Genomic DNA, 22,300 nt, shown 5'->3' with positions numbered 1-22,300 from the left:
CCAATTCGAAGGAATGAGTAATGAATTACTCCAGTCACATTCCACCAAACTGTTATTAAAATTTTCCGTGGATGAAGTGATGGCCTTGGAGTATGAGCAGAAGCCTCATTCCTATTAAGCTACCTTTTCCTATTGTCATAAAGAATCCATTTTTCTTCACAAGTAATAATCCGATCGAAAAATGGCTCTCGATGAAATCAGGTTAGTAATGATGAGCATGCGTTCAATCGATCCAGCTTATTTCGCTCGGTTAGTTCGTGCGGTACCCATTTATCCATTTTTTTCACCTTGCCAATTTCAGAAAGGTGTCGCAATATCGTTGTATGATTAACTTTCATTCTGGTAGCAAGTTCCTTTGTAGATACAGTTGGATTCGTTTCCACCAATGCTTTCAGAGCATTATTTTTCACAGATGTTTTGGGTCTTCTACGCGGTTCATTTTGTAGGGAAAAATCACCAGACCGAAATTTTTCACACCAACGCTGCACTTTTTGATCGTTAACAATATTTTCTCCAAATGCCTGGTTTATATTGCGTGCAGCTTTTGCAGCATTATTACCAAGTTTATATTCATATAAAAAAATTACATGAATATCGGTTGAATTCATATCCTTACGAAATTCAAAACAAATAACAAAGTGGAACACTTTTGAGAAAATCTTCTTTGTTGAAATGTGATTCTGGCAATGGACAATAACCGACTATAAACGAGGTTATGCCAAAAACAAAAACATAACGAAAACAGGGAGACAAACGTTCATATAAAGAAAATCCGACATTTCATATGCACCAACCTAATAACTAGTACTGTGAAAGTACAGCGTATGATTTCCTAATCTGAAAATAGTCATTGTAACATTAAGATTTAAATATTAGACAGTAACTGATTGGATGTTCAGTTGAACTGATAATTAATTTCTATTAAGATCATATTGAACAGATGTATTATAACTACACATCCATGTTTATATAAGTGTGGATCATCGAAATGCAGTGATTTCAGAAATCAAGGATAGTGGATGACAGTATGCAACCGAATAGGTGACCGTTTCGAAACACTATAAAATTAATTCCCGAATTTAAGGAAAAACTTTTTTTGATCATAATTTTATTATGTGTATTTTGAAATAAAATATTAATTAATAATTATACCCATATAAGAATCATTTTGTCTTGATTGTGTCTAAAATTTGTTTAATATATTAATTTAAGTCCAATTTCAGTCCATGGGAACCTAAAATGGACGTTTTTAAAAAATCCAAAATGGTAACACTGGATGTCTTTAAAACGGTTTTAAAATATCCATCTAATCTGGATGTTTTCAATACGTCCAACATGTACGTTTTAAATATATTTTTAAAACGTATGTAGCTCGCTAGTGTCATCCTAGAAAATCATGAATCATCGTGCTCCATTGATTCGTGTGGGTCACTCATATCTGTGTGCACCAGATCTCCTACCTCTAATTTCCGAAGTGCAACAGACGGAAAAGTCCTTCTTGATTGTTTTCCGTTCGTAAGCCTCATATTCGAATCTGTCAAGATCACTTAGTTTAATGCCTGTTACAATTTTATTCTTCACCATCTTTTCAGCACTTATGTGATCCATCTTTTCATGTAGAAGTTGCAATGAGATGTACATACCTCTAATGTACATACTTTGTAGCATTCGCTCTATATAGATATCCGCAAATAATATCGATTCCTTTGAAATTGACAAACTCTTTTATTGACCATGTTATTTCGATGATGGACAGAAAGTAAGTAAAAAAAAATGAATGATATAAAAGATGTTATTTTATTGTTTTTGGTTTCTATGGTAAAATTGATCTGACAAACAAAAATCAAAAGTCGATATAATAATCAATAGAGTCGTTAATATAATCAATAGAGTAAGAGTGTGAAAGTGTAGAAGCGTAAGTTTAGTAACGGCACAATACTCCCCCTTCGCCTCCTAAGCAAAATCATCAAGTTAATTCTTGCGAAGTAACGAATAGATCACTGTCAGTGATCAGTGCTAAGTTTTAATTGTACTTTCCTCTTCGCGGAATAAGTATGTAGAGGTCTTTCAAAAGAAGTAGAAGGAAGTAGAAGGAATTGATAAATCCGACATAGTAGAAGGAACTGATATGACCGTAGTAACTGGTGCGACCGAAGGATCTATCTCGAAGAAAAGCCGACTTCAAATGTCCTGTAGAAATATTGATAACCTTTCCTGAAACATTAATAGCAAATAAATGATTGGAAACACTTAATGACAGGAAAAGGTTCAATATAAGATGATTGAAGAGATTTCTTGACAGCATCTTCGCGAATCCATGCATGAGTATAGTTGTAAAGATTTTTATGGATAAAAGGTGATTTCTTGTAGCGGTGACAGGAATAGCTCTGATATTCCTGTCATGTGGATTCTATGTTTTTTCTAGAAGATTTCAGGATCAGCATGAAAATTGTCTTCAATGAAAAATTCATCAGATATCCGCAGAGTGGAATTCAGCAGGGGAAGCTTTCAAATCTTCTTTGAAGCATGAACGAAGACCAAAAAGAACAGACATTTGATTGACTCCACAAGTCTGAAGAATTTTGGTAAAGTTTAAGAAGTTACGCAGTTATCAATTTGCTTCACTTCTCCTAATTCATCATACCATAAATTATTAGCTAAATTTCCAAGACTACTCATTTTATTCCACTTGCCTCGGTAAAATTAGCCAAATTTTTCGTATATTTAAATTCTTAAAAATATATACGTTCCGACCTATTTGTTAGATCATCCTCAGTGTATACATGTCGATAAATTAACGTAAATTTAATAAAAATCATAAAACGGTTAAATACAATTTCTGCAAATTATAATTACGCAAAATGGTGGCCCTATTTCTTCATATCTATTTTCAATCGCAAAAATGCAATGCTTTCAGTCATCTTCGTAGTTACATTCTTCTATTCGTCATAATTTGTCCGTAATAAGAACACATCGCTTCATATTGAGAATGTGGGCTTGCACAATTTTATGAAATTATTCTACATGTTCAATTAATTTTATTATCATTATGGACAAATTGCTGACCTGACAAATAGAGCGAAATGTATGTGTTTTTAAAAATTTAAATATATGAAAAATTTGGCTCTTAGCCCTTCTGTTATTCATTTCTGAGAAACTTAAGTTTGTCAAGGAAGGTTTACATGTTCAAGTTTTTGATAGAGCTCGGGATTTGCAGATCTTCAAACAATTCTTGGGCGGCACCTTTACATATAATACGTAAAAAAAAAAACAGAATACCTGGAGATTTTGCGGTGATTATTGTGCTCTATTATTGTTCCTAATCGTTATTCCTTATATTCAGGACTTTACTTCAGCGCTTCATGGTAGGAAAATCTTTTCCAAGATTGATTTGGTCAAAGTTTTACCAGGTTCCTGTGAAGACAGCGGTTACGACTGGTTTACCATTTGGATTATTTGAATTTTCAGTTATGCCGTTCGGTTTACGTAACGCCGCTCAAAGCGCTTTTCAGCGCTTAATAAATTCACTTCTCAATGACTTAGATTTCGCATTTTGTTATCTGGATGACATTCTTATAGCCTCCAAAGATGAAAAAGAACATTTTGTCCATTTACGCATTTTCACTCGTCTGTTACAAGCTGGAATGTCAAGTAACGTCGCTAAATGTATTTTCGGTCATAAAGAGATTTCTTTTCTCGCTACCTTGTGTCAAATCAAGGCATCAAGCATATTGCTGATAAAGTTAAAATCAATCATTGATTATCCAAAACCTAAGACGATTTGTGACTTACGATGATTTATCGGAATCATTAATTGATAAAGTTAAAATCAATCATTGATTATCCAAAGCCTAAGACGATTTATGACTTATGATGATTTATCGGAATTATTAATTATTATCGTCGTAGTCTTAAGAATGCAAGTCGTCAAGAGTTACTTACGGAATTTTTAAAAAACAATTCGCGAAGAGACCGAAGACTTATTCCTTGGACTAAGGAATCGGAGCCACTTTTTCTGAATTGTAAAGAAAACTTCTTCGTGTAATTTCCCTTTCACATCCTGCTCCACAAGTCCCTTTGGTATTAACTTGTGATGCTTCTGAGTTTGCAGTTGGCGCATCACTACCCTGCCGAAAACGGCCGATTAAAACCGATTAAAATGTAATCCGTTTTAATCGGTTGTAATCAGTTTTAATCGGTTCAATCCGCACTCGGATTAAAAAATAATCGGTTCCAATTCCGGAAGAATAATAATCGGTTTTCATATCACGTTCGCGGATTGTTTCCGATCCGAATTCATTACGTTCTAATTCATATTGTTATCAATCCAAACAAATTCAACTAATCGGATGAATATGTAATCCAAAATGATCGCTCGAATCGCATATTTTTCTTGTAATGGCTCAATCCATTTCAATTACAGAAACACCGATTCAATTGGTTTTAATTCTATTTGCTAGGAAAGACGACATTAATCCGGTTGAATTCGAAGTTCTCCGATTTCGGAGATGAAAATAAACTCGGATCTAAGGATCATTAATACATAATTATGTAATCATAAGTAAAATGTAATTAAATTTGCCTCTTACCAGCAAAAGTAATCAGATTCAATCAAAACTTTTCTGATTTTATGGGCGATATTGAAATCTGTTTTAATGCAACGGGATCAATTTTTTTGGTATCCGCAATAAAAGTCGACTTACACTCGTTTCCAAATAGCCAAATAACATATGTTCATAATATTAAGTATTTTTATCGCGTACTTTGTAAGAAATGGAATATATAAATAATTTTGGAATCATTAAAGTTGAAAATGATTCTTGGTCGAATTATTTTAGACTAATAGCATTTCTTTGTTTATTGGAGACATAATTTAATTTTTGTTTTTATTAGATGTACTTGTAACGATGAAAATAAAATTTTACAAATAAAAATACGTATATTGACAATTTAATTTTTATCGAAAAATCGGAAAAATTCTAATTGAATCGAACTGTTTTTGTCTGTCATGACAAAATCGGATTTACGTTGCATTAAATCCGATTTAATTTTCAACCATTAATTGGGAGAAATTCCGACTAAATCGGATAATTTTTGCAGATCACGGTAAAATCAGATTCTCGTTACATTAAAACCGATTTCATTATTATCCAAAATCGGAGAAATTCCGATTAAATAGGATTACTTTTGCCGGTTGCGAGAAAATCGGATTATCATTTCATTAAAACTGATTTCAATATCTGCAAAATCGGATAAATTCTGATTGAATCAAATTACTTTCGTTGATCACAACGAAATTGGATTCAGATTGTATTAAATATGATTTCGTTTTCATTCATGGAATAGGGGAATTTATGATTGAAACAGATTCATATGATCTAATTATAATCCGTATGAAGCGCATTAAATCCGATTTATTTATTTTCAATCGGTTTCAATATCCTATTCTCAGTGCAAGATCAATATAGATTACTTTTGTTTTAATCGGTTTTAATCGGTTTTCGGCAGGGCAGAACAAGTTTATTGATAATGTCAATAAACCCATTGCATCCTTTTCTAAGAAATTAAATAAAACTCTAAAGAATTATAATACTTATGATAAAGAATTTCTTAGTGGCGTTATTATATCGAAACTTCTACATTTTTACATTCTTACTCGATCGATTACATTATATCGATATTTTTGACTTTTGCTTAGATCAATTTTACTATAGATATCAAAAACAAAGTGACCTTAATTGGTAATTTCGACGTGATTTTCGTCAACGGAAATTTAATTTCTGGATTTTTGGAGAGTTTTCGGAAAAGAATTCCTTCAAACATTTGGATCAAAGCTTTTGAGCCTTCGTTAGAAGAGAAATCAGATTCTAAGATCCCACACGGAGCACATTATTAGACGTTCACATAACCTCTATAACTTCATGTGACATCAATCTCTATGATGAAAGTTACATAGATGTCCATTAGAGATCTATAATAGATGTTCATTAAAGATTTACGATATATAGATGATCCAGTAAAATCAACGATGAACGTCCATTAGATGGACTATTTACATTTTATTATTGTGATAAATTAATATTTTCAACTGACTTCATAAACATATTCTACAAAAAAGTTAAAATATTATATATATGTGTGATATACATCATATTTCAATATATACGAGGGCAACTCAATAAGTTCTTAGAAAATCTGTCAGAGGGCACTCGCAGTGTCATGTTTGTGGCTATTGGAGCGACTGCTATGCAATATGGCGCCGATGATTACCAACCAAAGGCGAAGGACAATTGGCGGGAAATCGTTAAGTTGAGAATGAGTGCTACTCACTGCTTCTGATTTTTATGCCATAAGGCGATTTAATACAAACTTAATATTAAAATAACTAAATACTAAATACAAATATGGATTAGAAAATAGAGACGTGATTGCGCGTATAAGACGGCTCGGATACCGACATTGTGTCGCGGAGTTACAATACAAGAACTATGGAAATACACTCTAAGAAATTATCTGATGACGCTAACAATTATCACAAACATGAACAGTGATCGGTATCGGTCTCGCGGAATACACAAAGTAATTCGGAACCTCAACTTCTGAATTCTAACTTACTGACTATCGCAGAGACTTACACGAGGTCCGCACGCGGCACGCCATGACACCATAGAGAGTGAACGGAAGAAGAAACGGAAAGAACGACCGCATCAGCGCCGCGACGGACGCATGCAGCGCCGCCACTGACGCTCGCAGCGCCGTCACTGGCGCTCGCAGCGCCGCGACTAACGCTCGCAACGCCACATGTTGCGGCGTTGCGAGCGCTACTTGCGGCACTGTGAGCGTGGCGCTGGAATTGGTTCTTCTTTCCGGCTGTCCCTTCTTTCGCTCTCTCTGGTGTCATAGCGTTCTGCGTGCGGACCTCGTGTAAGCCTCTGCGATAGTTAGTAAGTTAAGACTCGGTAAAGTTCGAAATCACTTTGTGTTCACTGCGAGATCATTGCTCACGTCTTTCGGTAATTGTAGCGTCATTGGATAAATATTCATAGTGTATATTTTCTTAATTTCCCGCATTCTAACCTAGCAATGCAATGCCGATATCCGAACCACCTTACGCACGCAATCACGTCTCTATCTTTGTAATCTACATTTGCTAAATAATTATTCAAGTTTGTATTAAACCCCCTTATGGCATATGAGTCAGAATCAATGAGTAACATTCATTCGCAAACCTAACGATTTCCCGCCGGAATTATCCTTCGCCGTTAGTTGTCCATCCTCGGCGCCCAGACATGCTCGGTGCCATTAGGCACAGCAGCCGCAACATAGCCACAATGTCACATTTTTGACAAGTAGTATCTTTCAGCTGATTACTGTTAAATTTTGAGCGGAATTCGTCGCGTGGTTTCATTTCTGTAGACGATTAAAGCGGACAAGCTTTATATTTTGTGCAAAATAGAAAAAAACGAGCAGTGATCAAACTAACAACATCTACATATGAAAGGTGTAATGCCGAAAGAAATCAAAGCCAAGTTGGATAATGTTCATAGTACATCTGCACCAGTGTTTGCGATTATATACAATTGAATTTAAACGTGGTCGTACATCCACATGTGATGCACCTCGTTCAGGACGTCCAATTGAGGCTGCCAGAAATCATCGATAAAGTCCACGATATTGTTTTGACTGATCGCTAGTGAAAGTACGAACTTGTTGTGGCCACAGGCATATCACATAGTACAATGATTTCAATTTCGCACGAACAATTGGATATGAAAAAGCTAGCTCTCGGCAAGATGGGTGCCGCGTTTGCTCACTATGGATCATAAGCGCGATCGTGTGACGATTTCAAAACGATGTTTGGAGATGTTTCAACGTAATCCAAATAAATTTCTGCGTCGATTCATTACTGTGGACGAAACATGGATCCATTACTTCACACTCGAGACGAAGGAACAGTCAAAACAATGGACTTCACTGAGTGAACCAGCTCCGAAGAAGGCGAAGACTTTGGGATGCATGCGGTATAATTCATATCGAGTACCTTCCATCGAAGCAAACGATCAATGGCGATTACTACGTAGCTTTATTGGACCGTTTCAATAACATTTTAAAGAAAAAATGTCCCCATTTGACGAAGAAGAAAGTGCTCTTTCATCAAGACAATGCATGGGTTTACACGTGCCCGACACTGATGGCCAAATTCAACGAATTCCGCTACGAATTGCTTCTCCATCCAGCATATTCGTCAGATTTAACCCCTTGCGACTATTTTCTGTTTCCAAACCTGAAGATATGGTTCGGAGGAAAGAGATTCACCAGAGAGCAGCTCATCGCCATAACAGAGGCTTTTGAAGAGTTGGACAAATCATATTATTCGGACGGCTTGAAAAAGTTGGAAAATCATTGGATCAAGTGTATCGACCTAGAGCTTTGGATGAGCTTGATCTCATGAAAGCCACTAAATATCGCTAATTTTTATTATATATTGGACTCATAGTACTACGTAAGATAATCAAATAAATCTTAACGTAATCATTTTATAAAACTATCAATAGCTGTACATTTTCTAGCAACTCCTGACATTGACGTCGAGAAAATAGATACAACCAATAAAAAATAATTATAATATATGTCATAAAAATCAATTATAAACAGTCCTATTGGATGATGAGTTCATCCCCAAAAGCCAAATGAAGTCGATCAATGCATTGTTTCGTAGTTAGATTATAATACATTTGTAATCGTAAAAAATCATTGCCCGAAAATTTTCACGTGAAATTTCCATTTTCTCACAAAATAACTTCTTTTAAAATATTATACAAACAAAACTAATTGGCTTGGGTACAAACTGTCGACCGAATTATAGGTTAAAAACGTCTAATTTTACGGATATGATAGTAGCAGAATGTTGGCGCCACTGGAAGTATTAGATTGAAACTTTTTCAGCAGACTACGTATTAAATCGCGTTGCTTGAAATCCCCATAAAATGAAATGGATGTACGAAGACAAGTTAATAAGTTTTTAGAAAAACATAGTAACACATTTTTTTTTATCGATTCATTTTTATTTTTCAACATAGTCTCCTTTCAGCTTGATACACTTGATCCAACAATTCTCCAACTTTTTCAAGCCGTCCGAATAATATGATTTGTCCAACTCTTCAAAATAAGCCTTTGTTTCAGCGATGAGCTGTTCTCTGGTGGTAAATCTCTTTCCTCCGAACCATATCTTCAGGTTTGGAAACAGGAAATAGTCGCAGGGGGCTAAATCTGTCGAATATGCTGGATGGGGAAGCAATTCGTAGTGGAATTCGTTGAATTTGGCCATCAGTGCCGGACATGTGTGAACCCATGCATTGTCTTGATGGAAGAGCATTTTCTTCTTTGCCAATAGGGACATTTTTTCTTTAAAATGTTGTTGAAACGGTCCAATAAAGCTGCATAGTAATCGCCATTGATCTCGTGTTTGCTTCGAGAAGGTAATCGATATGAATTATACCTCGTGCATCCCAAAAAACTGTGGCCATCATCTTTCCGGCCGACTTCACGGTCTTTGCCTTCTTCGGAGCTGGTTCTTCATTCGGTGAAGTCCATTGTTTGACTGTTCCTTCGTCTCGGTGTGAAATAATGGATCTATGTTTTGTCCACAGTACGAATCGACGCAGAAATTCATCTGAATTACGTTGGAACATCTCCAAACATTGTTTTGAAATCGTCACACGGTCGCACTTATGGTCCATAGTGAGCAAACGCGGCACCCATCTTGCCGAGAGCTAGCTTTTTCATATCCAATTGTTCGTGCGAAATTGAAATCATTGTGCCATGTGATATGCCTGTGGCCACAACAAGTTCGCACTTTTACTCGTCGATCAGTCAAAACAATATCGTGGACCTTTTTAATGATTTCTGGCGTAGCAGTCTTAATTGGACGTCCCGAACGAGGTGCATCACATGTAGATGTACGACGTTTAAATTCATTCACCCAATTGTACAGTCGCAAACACTAGTGCAGATATGCTATGAACCTTATCCAACTCGGCTTTGGATTTCTTTCGACGTTAAACCTTTCATATATAGACGTTTGATCACGAAACTCGTTTTTCCATTTTGCAAAAAATACAAAGATTGTTCGCTTTAATCGTCTACAGAAATGAAACCACGCGATGAATTCCGTTCAAAATTTGAGTAATCAGCTGAAAGATGCTATTTGTCAAAAAGTAATGTGACATAACACTGCGGGTGCCCTCTGACAAATTTTTTAAGAATTTATTGACTTGCTCTCATATCTTATATCAACAGCTAACTTAAATCGTTATAGTGGCTCTTCTCATACTCACAAGTCATTGTTTGAATTATTACTAAATAAATTGTCAATGTCAATGTTATTGAAATGGAGTTATTTTTTCTATTAGTAAGTTTTATCATTAAAAGTAATATAAAAGGCTCTGTAGTAATAAGCAAAAGGTAGTATAAAAGAAGGGCAAAGAGCCAATGACGTAAATAAAAAATTATAATTCAAATAAGAAAACTCAATACAAAAACAATAAAAATATAATAAAATAAAACAAACGTTTCAACTCCAATTGAGTCATTTTCAATGCCATCATACAATAATATAAATGTCGTTCTAAATTAAAAATTAATACATAATCTTACAATATTCTTAAAATTCCTTAACAAAAAATTCTTTCCTCTTTCTGTGTAATACGCTGTGAGTCATTTTTATCAAGAATTAACAAAGTCATAAGAAAGTTCTGGAAAAGTAACCGTAAACAAAAAGAATTAATATTAATCACATAAAAATTAAAAATATGATGATATACCTTAGTAAATCTGTTAAGAGTCCAATAATACACAACGAGAAAAAAATATAAAATGTAGTCCATTTCGGGTAATAATAAAAGTCTTTTTAATTTAATAGGTTATTATAAGCAAATTCGCAAAGGTAACGAGCTTCTGACTTAAACGATGTCACAAAACGAAATGTCAAACAGAAAAATTATAATAATATAAATTAAAATTATAATTATCGAGAACGGAAAACGGAAAAATAGGAGGAAAAGGATAGAAGATATTAGAAAGGAGAAAGAAAATGTATAATGTCAGAATACAAATCCGGCAAAGACTCCGTGTCATTTTGTCTATTAATCCCATGCTTCTGTTTTTTGGTTCTGAATTCGACATTTTTCATGTTTAATAAAAAAATATATAAACAGATTTTTGGGACCCCCATGGGTTCACCTTTGTCACCGGTTGTTGCAAGTATTGTTATGTAGGATTTCGAGAAGATGGCTATTGGAATGCTGCCTTGTCGTCTGTTGTTTTACTACCGATACGTCGATGATATTATCTTAGCTGCTCCTTCTGAAAGTATTTGTGATATTTTGGATGTTTTCAATTCATTACATACTAGATTACAGTTCACCATGGAGATAGGTGATGAAGTAGAATAAGTTATTTAGATACGATGGTAATTATCGATGAACGGAATCTCATTTTTGATGTATACCGTAAAGCAACCTTTTCCGGCAGATTTCTTAATTTCCACTCACACCACCCACTTTGTCATAAAAGAGGTGTGATTTATGGAGTCGTGGATAAGATATTTTGTTTGTGTCATCCGAAATTCCAACAAAATAATTTGATTGACGCTATTAAGATTTTTTTACAGAATGGATATCCGTTAAGTTTTATTTTTTCGACCATTCATAATAGAATAAAATATCACATTAATAAGTTTAATAATTTAAATAAGAATAAGGATGACACTGGGAGAAGATTCTTTACGATTCCATATGTTAATACGATATCCGAAAGATTTATACCTATTGTCAATATGCTTAATTGTAAATTGGCTTTTACTATTCCTAACACATTGAGAAGTTTTATAAGGAGAGGAAAGGATGATTTGGAACACGTTCAGAGTCAAAATGTGGTTTATAGAATATCCTGTGAGGATTGTGATGCCAGTTATGTTGGCCAAACTAAAAGACAATTGAAGACCAGATTGCATGAACATGTTTCTGATATCAATATAAGTTCAAAATCTCCATCAGTGATTTCCAACCATCGTATGGTGGAGAATCATAATTTTAAATGGGATAAAGTGGAAATATTGGATATAGAGCCTTCATACAACAAAAGGTTGATATCAGAAATGATTCATATTAAAAAACAGAAGCATGGGATTAATAGACAAAATCACACGGAGTCTTTGCCGGATTTGTATTCTGACATTATACATTCTCTTTCTCCTTTCTAACATCTTCTATCCTTTTCCTCCTATTTTTCCGGTTTCCGTTCTCGATAATGTTTTTTCTGTTTGACATTTCGTTTTGTGACATCGTTTAAGTCAGATGCTCGTTACCTTTGCGAATTTGCTTTAATAACCTATTAAATTAAAAAGACTTTTTTACTGTACCACAAAATGGACAACATTTTTTTCTCGTTGTGTATTATGGAACTTTTAACAGATTTACTAAGGTATATCATCATATTTTTAATTTTTATGTGATTAATATTGATTCTTTTTGTTTACGGTTACTTTTCCAGAACTTTCTTATGACTTTGTTAATTCTTGATAAAAATGACTCACAGTGTATTACACAGAAAGAGGAAAGAATTTTTTGTTAAGGAATTTTAAGAATATTGTAAGATTATGTATTAATTTTTAATTTAGAACGACATTTATATTATTGTATGATGGCATTGAAAATGACTCAATTAGAGTTGAAACGTTTGTTTTATTTTATTGTATTTTTATTGTTTTTGTATTGAGTTTTCTTATCTGAATTATAATTTTTTATTTACGTCATTGGCTCTTTGCCCTTCTTTTATACTACCTTAAGTTTTATCAATTTTATATTAAGAACACGCGCGCGTGCATGCAAAGCTCTCATATAAATGACCGGAGACCATTCTTTTTTCTCGTACAGTAACAAAGAGAGATAGACTTAATAAATATGTTTCAAATTATATGTTTTAAATTTACTTTATTGTAAATAGTAATTATTGAGAAAAATTATTAATGCTTTATTGTAAGCTTTACAGTAATTATTGATAATAATTATTTATGAGAAACGGAGAGATGTACATAATTTTTACATGATAAAGTAAATATTACGATGTAAAAGTTCAACAATGTATGATATAACAAAATCATATTACAAATTATATAAATTATTTTGGTGTACAGTTTTATGGGCGACTAATACGGTTCTTTAATTTGAGACTGTATTTATTAGATTCATCTTTATAAATTTATGAGTAATAAAGGGCCATATAAATGGGAGTACTCTATATACATACAGTTCATAAAAACATTTATGTTAATAATGTTATTAATATTTATATTATTGTAGTTTAATATGTTAGTTATATAATCAGATACTTCAACAAAAGATGCAATGAAAAGAATGTCGCAGAAATTATTTACAAATACTCTTGCTTCCAAATGCTCTTGGACTAAATAAAATTTTAAATTAAAAGATTTAAAAATTATTGCTTGCATAAAAAGTAAGTTGCAATATTATTATTTGATATTTATTGCTGTGCGAGAATGCACCACGCGGAAAGGTTCGAGTGAGAGAACGGCACACGGTTGATATGATACACGACAGTAAAGAGAATTTCGTTTCCTTTTAATTTAACAAAAGAATTTTCTTTAATATGATCAGTTACAGAGTCAAAAAATATAATTAATTAAATATTAGATTAACAGAATATCAAATGCGGTCACCTTTTCCAAAATTGTATTTGGAATCGCGGTGATGGAAAATCTCGGCGATTTTCTCGGCACTTTTGAAAAGATTCGTTTTATAGCGGTTTTCACTAAGCGGTTAGCACGGCGGTTTTACGAAGCGCTATAGTAGCGAGACTATAACTCTAAGAACTCGAAGAACTTTTAGAAGTGAGAACTCTAAGAAATCTAAGAATTCTAAGCGGTGTAAACGGTCTAAGCGGTGTAAACTATCTAAGCAATCTGCTCGGGAGGAACGGCGAGATCGAAGCATTTATTGCTTTCGGTCTGGGCTTTCTTCTTGGGAGAAATCCAATTAAATTTTGCCACAATCGTAATTATCACGTGACATTAGTTGTACAAAATTGATTGGCGCTTTCGATTCTTTTCTAACGACGTTCAACGTAACAGTCATGCGCGACAGAAAATCCGTACGCGGGATTGGTGACAGTGCGTGACGTATTCGTCGGAGCGCGGCGCTCGCGTGCGCGAATTGAATTGTTCTAGAACTTTCGATGGTCCGTTGCCGGTGCCTGTTTGCGTGTACCGAATTGTTTTGAAAAGACTAAAGAACAATGAATCCCTGACTTTGACGAGGCTTAATGTCAGGCTCGAGATGAAATCACGAGCTCGCCTTGTGCGTGCGTTCAATAACAATTCCTGTCGATCGATCGAAGGAATTCTTACCTTTTTTTTTCGAATTACCGATCTCAAACAATTGCAATATTATTATTTGATATTTATTTTATCCATATTCCAATTATAGTCTATTATTTTTTAAATTTTATTGTTATATTTCGGTTTCTATAAGGAAAACTTGTCTCACAGTTACAGAAGCTAAATTTGAAGAAATTTTTAAAACTTGATTTAAACAAGCAAATCTGCGACTAATCCATGAAAATGCAAAAAATTACAACGCTATAAACAATAATAATAATAATAATAATAATAATAATAACAATAACAACAATAATATGAAATAAAAAATCGTTTTACTTTATAGGCCAAAAATAAAACTTATGAGATTTATTTCGACTAGAAATATCGATTTTAAATATATTTCATATTCATTGATAAATATATTCGATATTGTTGATGAATATATTCAATGACATTAATTAACACATTTTTAAATATATCGAATAATGAATAGATGCTTACAATCATATTCGATATATTCGTATACACATTCATATTCAGAATGCATACAAATAGTTTTTCAATTACTGAATTTATTTATTATCAACATTTTTATTTTATATCGACATTTCTAATTTCTGCCTTCTATTCTCTCTTGTCATATTTTTACAATTTTATTTTTGAAATGAATCTTAAAATAAATACTCTGTATGTGTATTTAAAGATAATGTGTATACTTGTATGTGTATTAGAATGACCCTTATTTTAGTTTCGAAATGTTAAGCTCTTACCCCTCTAAAATATTATTAGCTACAAAAAAAAACTCCCGCACAAGTTCAAGAAATAGCAAAACAATTAAAGGTCGCGCAGCGAGTTCAAAGGCTTATACCATGCGCTTAGTCCGCAAACCTATACGATGAATGTCTTTGTTTAATCCACAGGATAAACAAGAACATCTAGTGTATAGGCCGCGGCCTAAATGCACGGTGTAAACATAAACATTGTTAGATGGTACGGATAATGTCGGTAACAGAAATTTAGTTGTTATTTATCAAACTGACTATGCGTTGAGTTTTGTCTATAACTTCCTAGTTCGATATTCGATTGTTTGATGGCTAGTTATAAACAGTTAAAGTAGATAGATGGTCGTGCTCCTGTACGTGTACTGCTTTATAATGAGTTCTTCAACAAGACAAAAAACTGCTGTGTATTTAATAGGACATGAAGAGCAGGCAATAACTGAAAATAAATTGCCTTCCGTGAAATAAGTTTTATCTAAGAGTTTTATTTAAGTGTTTTTTTATCATCATAAGATTCTCATAAACACTATCAGGGAAAGTGCAAGATTTGTAATAGCCAAGACAAAAATTTTCTGAGATAAAGCTAATATCCTTGCAATCTGATCAATATCTAATTTTTAAATTAGAAGAAAATAAATGGATTAAATTAAAAAAAAATTCCAAAAGAAGAAAACACAAATCGAAAATGTACCAACATGTCTAAGATGATCTGGGATATTGCACATCGAGACGCATTAAAACTAATCAAAAACGAAGAGGCCAGACAGGCCTTTTTGCTATTACAAAGAGAACCCGACCGTAGACGTAGTATGGTTGGAGAAGATAGAAATTTAAGGTGGAAATGTAAAAAGATGTAAATAAAATTTTACAGAAGCGCAAAGAGAGATATCAGGAAAAACACAAAACTTTAGGTAAGAAATCCGTCAATTGACACAGTAGAATATTGTATTTTATATCTATTTTATTATGAGTACAAATTAGTTCGGTCCGTTTTTTTGTGTTCAAAAATGCATTTATTTCAAAACAAAATGAATGAACAGATTAATTAAAGTATTGTCCATCGCTGGCTACTACTTTTTCCCATCTCTCAGGCAATTTTCGAATTCCATCTCGAAAAAATGACTCGTCTTTGGAGGCGATTCAATTTTGGAGAAGTGAACCGGTGACTTGCCAAATCGTGTGCAACCTTCGGAACAACCAGTAATCAGAAGGAGCAATGTCCGGAGAATATGACGGATGCGGTCCCATTTGATCGTTTCCAAATATGTTTTTACAACTTTTGCGAGGCCGAGCGTTGTCATGAAGAAAAATAACTTTATCATGTCTTTGCTCGTATTCCGGCCGTTTTTCTCACAATGGCTCAAACGAATCAATTGTAGCTGATATCGATCGCCCGTAATGGAATCGCCAGGTTCAGCAGCTAGTAAATAACACCCTTTTGGTCACATCAGATACAGAGCATGATCTTCGAACCATGAATGTTCGGTTTTGGTGTTTCGATGTTGAGGTCGATGGCAACGATTGACCGAGCTTAGCGTAGTATTTTTTCTTCTTGGGGTTGTCGTAGAATATCCATTTCTCATTGCTAGTCACAATCCGATGCAAAAAACTTTTTCTTTGTTGTCTTTGAATCAGTTGTTCGCAAGTGAAAAATCGCCTTTCAACGTCTCTCGGTTTCAGTTCATAAGGCACCCAATTTCCTTGTTTTTGAATCATTCCCCATAATATGACTCAATCGTGCAGAAACTTGTTGAGTTAATCCCAATGATTCTGCAAGTTCCTCTTGCGTTTGACTCTGATCTTCTTCGAGTAATGCTTCTAATTCTTTGTCTTCGAATTTTTTTGGCTATCCAGAGCGAGGGTTGTCTTCAACGCTGAAATCTCCATCCTTGAAACGTCGAAACCATTCCCTACATGATTTATTACAGTTGGAGCAGTGCCACCATAAACTTCGACAAGCATTCGATGGGCTTCAACTGCACTTTTCTTCCAATTAAAGCAAAAAATTAGAACCTCCCGCAAATGCTGCTTGGTTAACACAAAATTCGACATTTCAAACACAGTAAAAATCAAGGTTTTTGTATGAAACTCAAAGCGATATAAACTGAATATTATTAGCAGATGTCTAACCTCTCTGAAAACGCCAAAATTAGTTGTCACTATGAATCATTCACAACAGCCGGAGCCATCTTTTGGAGAACGGACCGAATTAATTTGTACTCCCATAGATAAAGTTGCCTATGTAACAATAGTGACATCAGTGATTCTGATTCTAGCGCAATTAATAGTAAAGATGATGACACTGATTTATTTAAAGTATCTATTGCATCTACTTCTACACAAATTAAAAAAAGAGCTATAAGATTGATATTGTAACTTCAAAACTTGCAGCTGCGCTAGATCGAACAAAAGTGAATAATAGAAAAGCCACATTTGTTCTTACTGCTGCAGCTCAAAGTGTAGGACATGATATCGCAGATATTAACTTCAATCGATCGTCTATCCAATGTCGTCGTTTTATTATACGTAAACCGTTATCAAAACAAATAAAAGACAAGTTTACTGCATTAAATTTCCTTGTGGTGCATTGGGATAGAAAACTATTAGAAGACATTAATGGGAAAGAGATTGTTGATCGCCTACCTATAATAGTAACTAGGGAAAATGTGGATCAACTTTTAGAAGTTGATTCACATTTTCCCCAGTTCTAAATCAAAACTATCTTCTGGAACAGGAGAGTGATAGCTATAGTCGGTTTATTGACCAAATAGAATATTTGTAACAAAGTCAGTGGAGTGTGTTTTGATATCACTTCGAGTAATACCGGGTGATTACAAGGAATTTGTCCTATATTGGAACAAAAATTGGAAATTGCCTTTTATATCTAGCTTGTCATCATCATATATTTGAAATCATTTTAAAATCAATCTATGAGGCAGCCATGAAAGTTCCTACTTCTAGACCAGATATTGCTATTTTCAAACGATTTCAAACAGTCTGGTCTTTTTTCGACAAAATCCAATTTTTAACATCTATAAATGAAGATGCCATATTCAGTTGTATATTCTGATGTCCGACGTTCTAGAATTTTATTTAAAACAACTAGAAGAAGATTCCCAGCCACGATCCGATTACCGAAAATTCCTAGAATCCCTGGCTGTTGTTTTTCTGAGAGAAGAACCTACTGGTTTTATATTGTATTTAAGACACCAGGACCGGTGCATCATGCCAGATGGATGGCAAAAGCCATTGAAAATTTATTCATTGAAAATATACATGTTTAAACAACAGTTTAAACTGACAGCCGCAGAAAAGAAAGACCTTCAAGAAGTATGTCTGTTTTTAATTCGCGTCCATATTAAAGCATGGTTTTCGCTTACTAAAGCTGCATGTGCCCCTGCAACCAATTTGGAATTTCTAGCAAACTTATAGAAATTAGAAGATACGTTACTGTTTCAAAAGTAACGAAAAAGAAATTTTTGAATCATCTCTGGTATCTGTCAGAAGAACTAATCGTTTTTTGACAAAAATCTCTCATTAGAATTAAAAAAGAAAATGGCTCTAAAAGAGAATCCTAGAACTGGTGAATTTGAAAAAAGACGACAAATTTTCAAAGAATCTATAAAATGATCTGAAACAATCGTAAATCAATTGGTTACACAGAATACCATTATTTTTCTTGAAATTGAATATAAGTACTTTTTTTTAAAAGACGACCCCAGTGTTTGAAAAGAAAATTACGACTATGTAAGAGGTGCTGATATGGTCAATAGTCTCAAAGTAATTAACGATAATGCCGAGAAAGGTGTAGCTCTGATTGGAGAATTTAATAAGATCATAACAAGAAAGGAGGAGCAATTTCAGTATCTCCTGCAAGTTGTTAATGAACACAGAAAACGCTTTACCAATTGTAAGAAAGATGTTCTTCAACAAGAATTTTAATTTGAATATAAGTCTGTTACTATTTTTATAAACAGAAATTTGCCGTTTGCACGCAAATAAATATACTAATAAATTTAACCTGCTATTCGACTATTTTTGTCTGCCCTGCGCGATCTCTAAATATTGCACTAAATTATCCAGTTTTGGCACAAAATAATCTCTTACTTAAATAATGTAACAAACTAAGAGGGTGAGCAGTTCATATTTTTGAATTTTTTTTTATCATATATTAAGAACCACTCTAATGTGTATGTGATATGAGATGATACAGTTTATGAGGTTAATAATTTAATTGTTTTATTTTTTATGTATATGCGAGCATTCACATATACATATATACCAATAGACATGCCTGCACGCATGAACACAAAATGTAAGATTAATTTAAATATATATGGCCTAATATTTTAATTTCATGAAATATTACGTTTTTTTACGTTTAAAATGATATTTTTCTATTATTTATCAAAATTTGATTTAACATTTCAATTTCCAAAAAGTTCAGTAATTTCATTAATTAGATGAAAGAAAATAGTAATTAAGTTCATTTGAAATTTTCAATAAATGTTATTCTAATACAACAACATCAAGTGTATTTTATCATAATATTATAAAGTCGTTTCGCGTTAAAAAAATCTAATCCAACTCATTTTTGATGCGAGGTGGCCCTCATTTCGTGCGAAAAGTTGTAACCTAGTAAAATTTCTTGAATGTACAACTTTCCACGCGAAAATACAAAATGAGTTGGGTTAGGGTTAGGTTATATATCCATTAAATGAAAGAATAAAATAGTTAATACTGTATATGTACAGTAGAAATAAAACTTTTAAATATTATTTAAAAAATTTTTTTTGTTTATAATTGTGCGAGAGCGCACCGCGCGGAAAGATTCGAATGAGAGACCGGCGCACGGCTGGTATGATGCACGACAGTAAAGAGAACTCAGTTTCTTTGTAATTTAACAAAAGAATTTTCTTTAATATAATCAGTTACAGAGTCAAAAAATATAATTAATTAAATATTAGATTAACAAAATATCAAATGCGGTCACCTTTTCCAAAATTGTATTTGGAATCGCGGTGATGAAAAATCTCGGCGATTTTTCTCGGCACTTCTCGAAAGATTCGTTTTATAGCGGTTTCACTAAGCGGTTGGCACGGCGATTTTACGAAGCGAGATTATGATTCTAAGAACTCTAAGAACTGTTAGACTCTAAGAACTTGTACAAGTAAGAAGGAGGACGGCGAGATCGAAGCATTTATTGCTTTCGGCCTGAGCTTTCTTTTTTGGGAAAAATCCAATAAAAATTTGCCACAATCGTAATTATTACGTGGCATTAGGTGTACGAAATTGATTGGCGCTTTGGATTCTTTTCTAGCGACGTTCAACGTAACAGTCATGCGCGACAGAAAATCCGTGCGTGGGATTGGTGACAGCGCGTGACGTATTCGTCGGAGCGCGGCGCTCGCGTGCGCGAATTGAATCGTTCTAGAACTTTCGATTGTCCGTTGCCGGTAACGACAACTTGTTTGCGTGTAACGAATTGTTTTTAAAAAGAACAAAGAACGACGAATTCGATGATTTTAACGAGGATTAAGATCATGCTCGAGATGAAATCACGAGCTCAATTTATGCATGCATTCAATGACAATTAATGTCGGTCGACTGAAAGAATTCTTGCTTTTCTTTCGAATTACCGATCTCAAACAATAATTTTTGAACGAAAGATGAGCGACGACTGAAATTTGTTGGAGGTCACTCAGGGTCATGATTTTGACAACATATGTCAAAGTCAAAGTCATCGGAGCTGCCTCCCCTATTCTGAGTAATTACCTATTATTAATATTATAAATACGTTAAACACTTTTCGTAAACGTTACTCATGTAAACATGATGTAATCCGATACACGCAGAAAATATTTTTGAAATGTTGCAGTTAATAATCGTATTCAGATACTTACTTGCGAGATATTACGGATATATTTTTTTGTATCATATTATAAATGATTCTAAAAAATAGTACTAAAACATTACTTTTGGTGAATATCACATATTTATTTATTATAAATACATATTTATAATAACAATATGATAAAATATTGTAAATAATGTATTATATATACTTGTATTATAATATATTTACATATATATTAGGTGTTGGAATTAATTCGTAGCGTTTTACAAGAGATGGCACAAGCAGTACACTATTTCGTTGTTACCTATAGTTCTGTATACATTGTAAACATCTATCATAGGACGTCATTTGCCGTACATAACCTTTCTTGAAATCATAAATAACAATACTGTATAATTCATTGAATATGTCAAAATTTGTGCCAGATAAAGTGTTTTTGCGGGGAGTTTTGCTTCATTACTTTAATATGAACAAAAGTGCAGCTGAAGCTCATCGTATTTTAGTGGATGTGTATAGTGAACATGCTCTGGCTGAGCAAACGTGTAGGAAGTGGTTTGCACGTTTTAAAGCTGGTGATTTCGACTTGGATGACAAGGAGCGACCTGGTCAGCCGAAAAAATTTGAAGATAACGATTTGCAGGCACTGCTCAATGAAAACTCATGTCAAACACTTAAAGAATTATCTACGTCATTGGAAGTTGACTTCTCAACAATAGGAAAACGTCTTAAAAGTTTGGGCATGATCCAGAAGGAAGGACATTGGGTCCCATATGAATTGAAACCAAGGGATATTGAGAGACGTTTTCTCACGTGCGAACTGCTTCAACGGCAGAAAAGAAAAGGTTTTTTGCATCGGATTGTTACCGGTGACGAAAAGTGGATCCATTATGACAATCCAAAGCGCAGAAAGTCATGGGTTAAGCCCGGCGAACCATCAACATCAGTGGCAAAGCCCAATATCCATGGCTCAAAGCTCCTGCTCTGTATTTGGTGGGATCAGAAGGGTGTCATATACTACGAACTGCTAAAACCGCATGAAACCGTTACTGGAGATCTCTACCGACGGCAACTGATGCGCTTGAGCCGTGCATTGAAGCAAAAACGGTCGGAATACTTCGAAAGACACGATAAAGTCATCTTGCTGCACGACAATGCTCGCCCACACGTTGCAAAACCGGTAAAAACATACCTGGAAACACTTAAATGGGAAGTGCTACCGCACCCGCCGTATTCTCCTGATATTGCACCTAGCGACTACCACTTGTT

General features: G+C 34.0%; 1 long non-coding RNA gene and 1 pseudogene across 2 annotated transcripts in view; one reads left to right on the top strand and one right to left on the bottom strand.

The window, feature by feature from the left end:
• LOC147908990 (uncharacterized) overlaps positions 1-22,300 on the bottom strand; it is a 140,318-nt gene that overhangs the window by 103,481 nt on the left and 14,537 nt on the right. The window lies entirely within an intron of this gene.
• LOC147908991 (uncharacterized) lies at positions 12,479-21,094 on the top strand (annotated as a pseudogene).

This window comes from Acromyrmex echinatior, chromosome 7 (genome assembly GCF_024713525.1).
Source record: "Acromyrmex echinatior isolate Ae372 chromosome 7, ASM2471352v2, whole genome shotgun sequence".
NCBI lineage: Eukaryota > Metazoa > Arthropoda > Insecta > Hymenoptera > Formicidae > Acromyrmex > Acromyrmex echinatior.
Note: the sequence above shows the minus strand (reverse complement) of the source record. Positions and strands in the feature narration are given on the sequence as shown.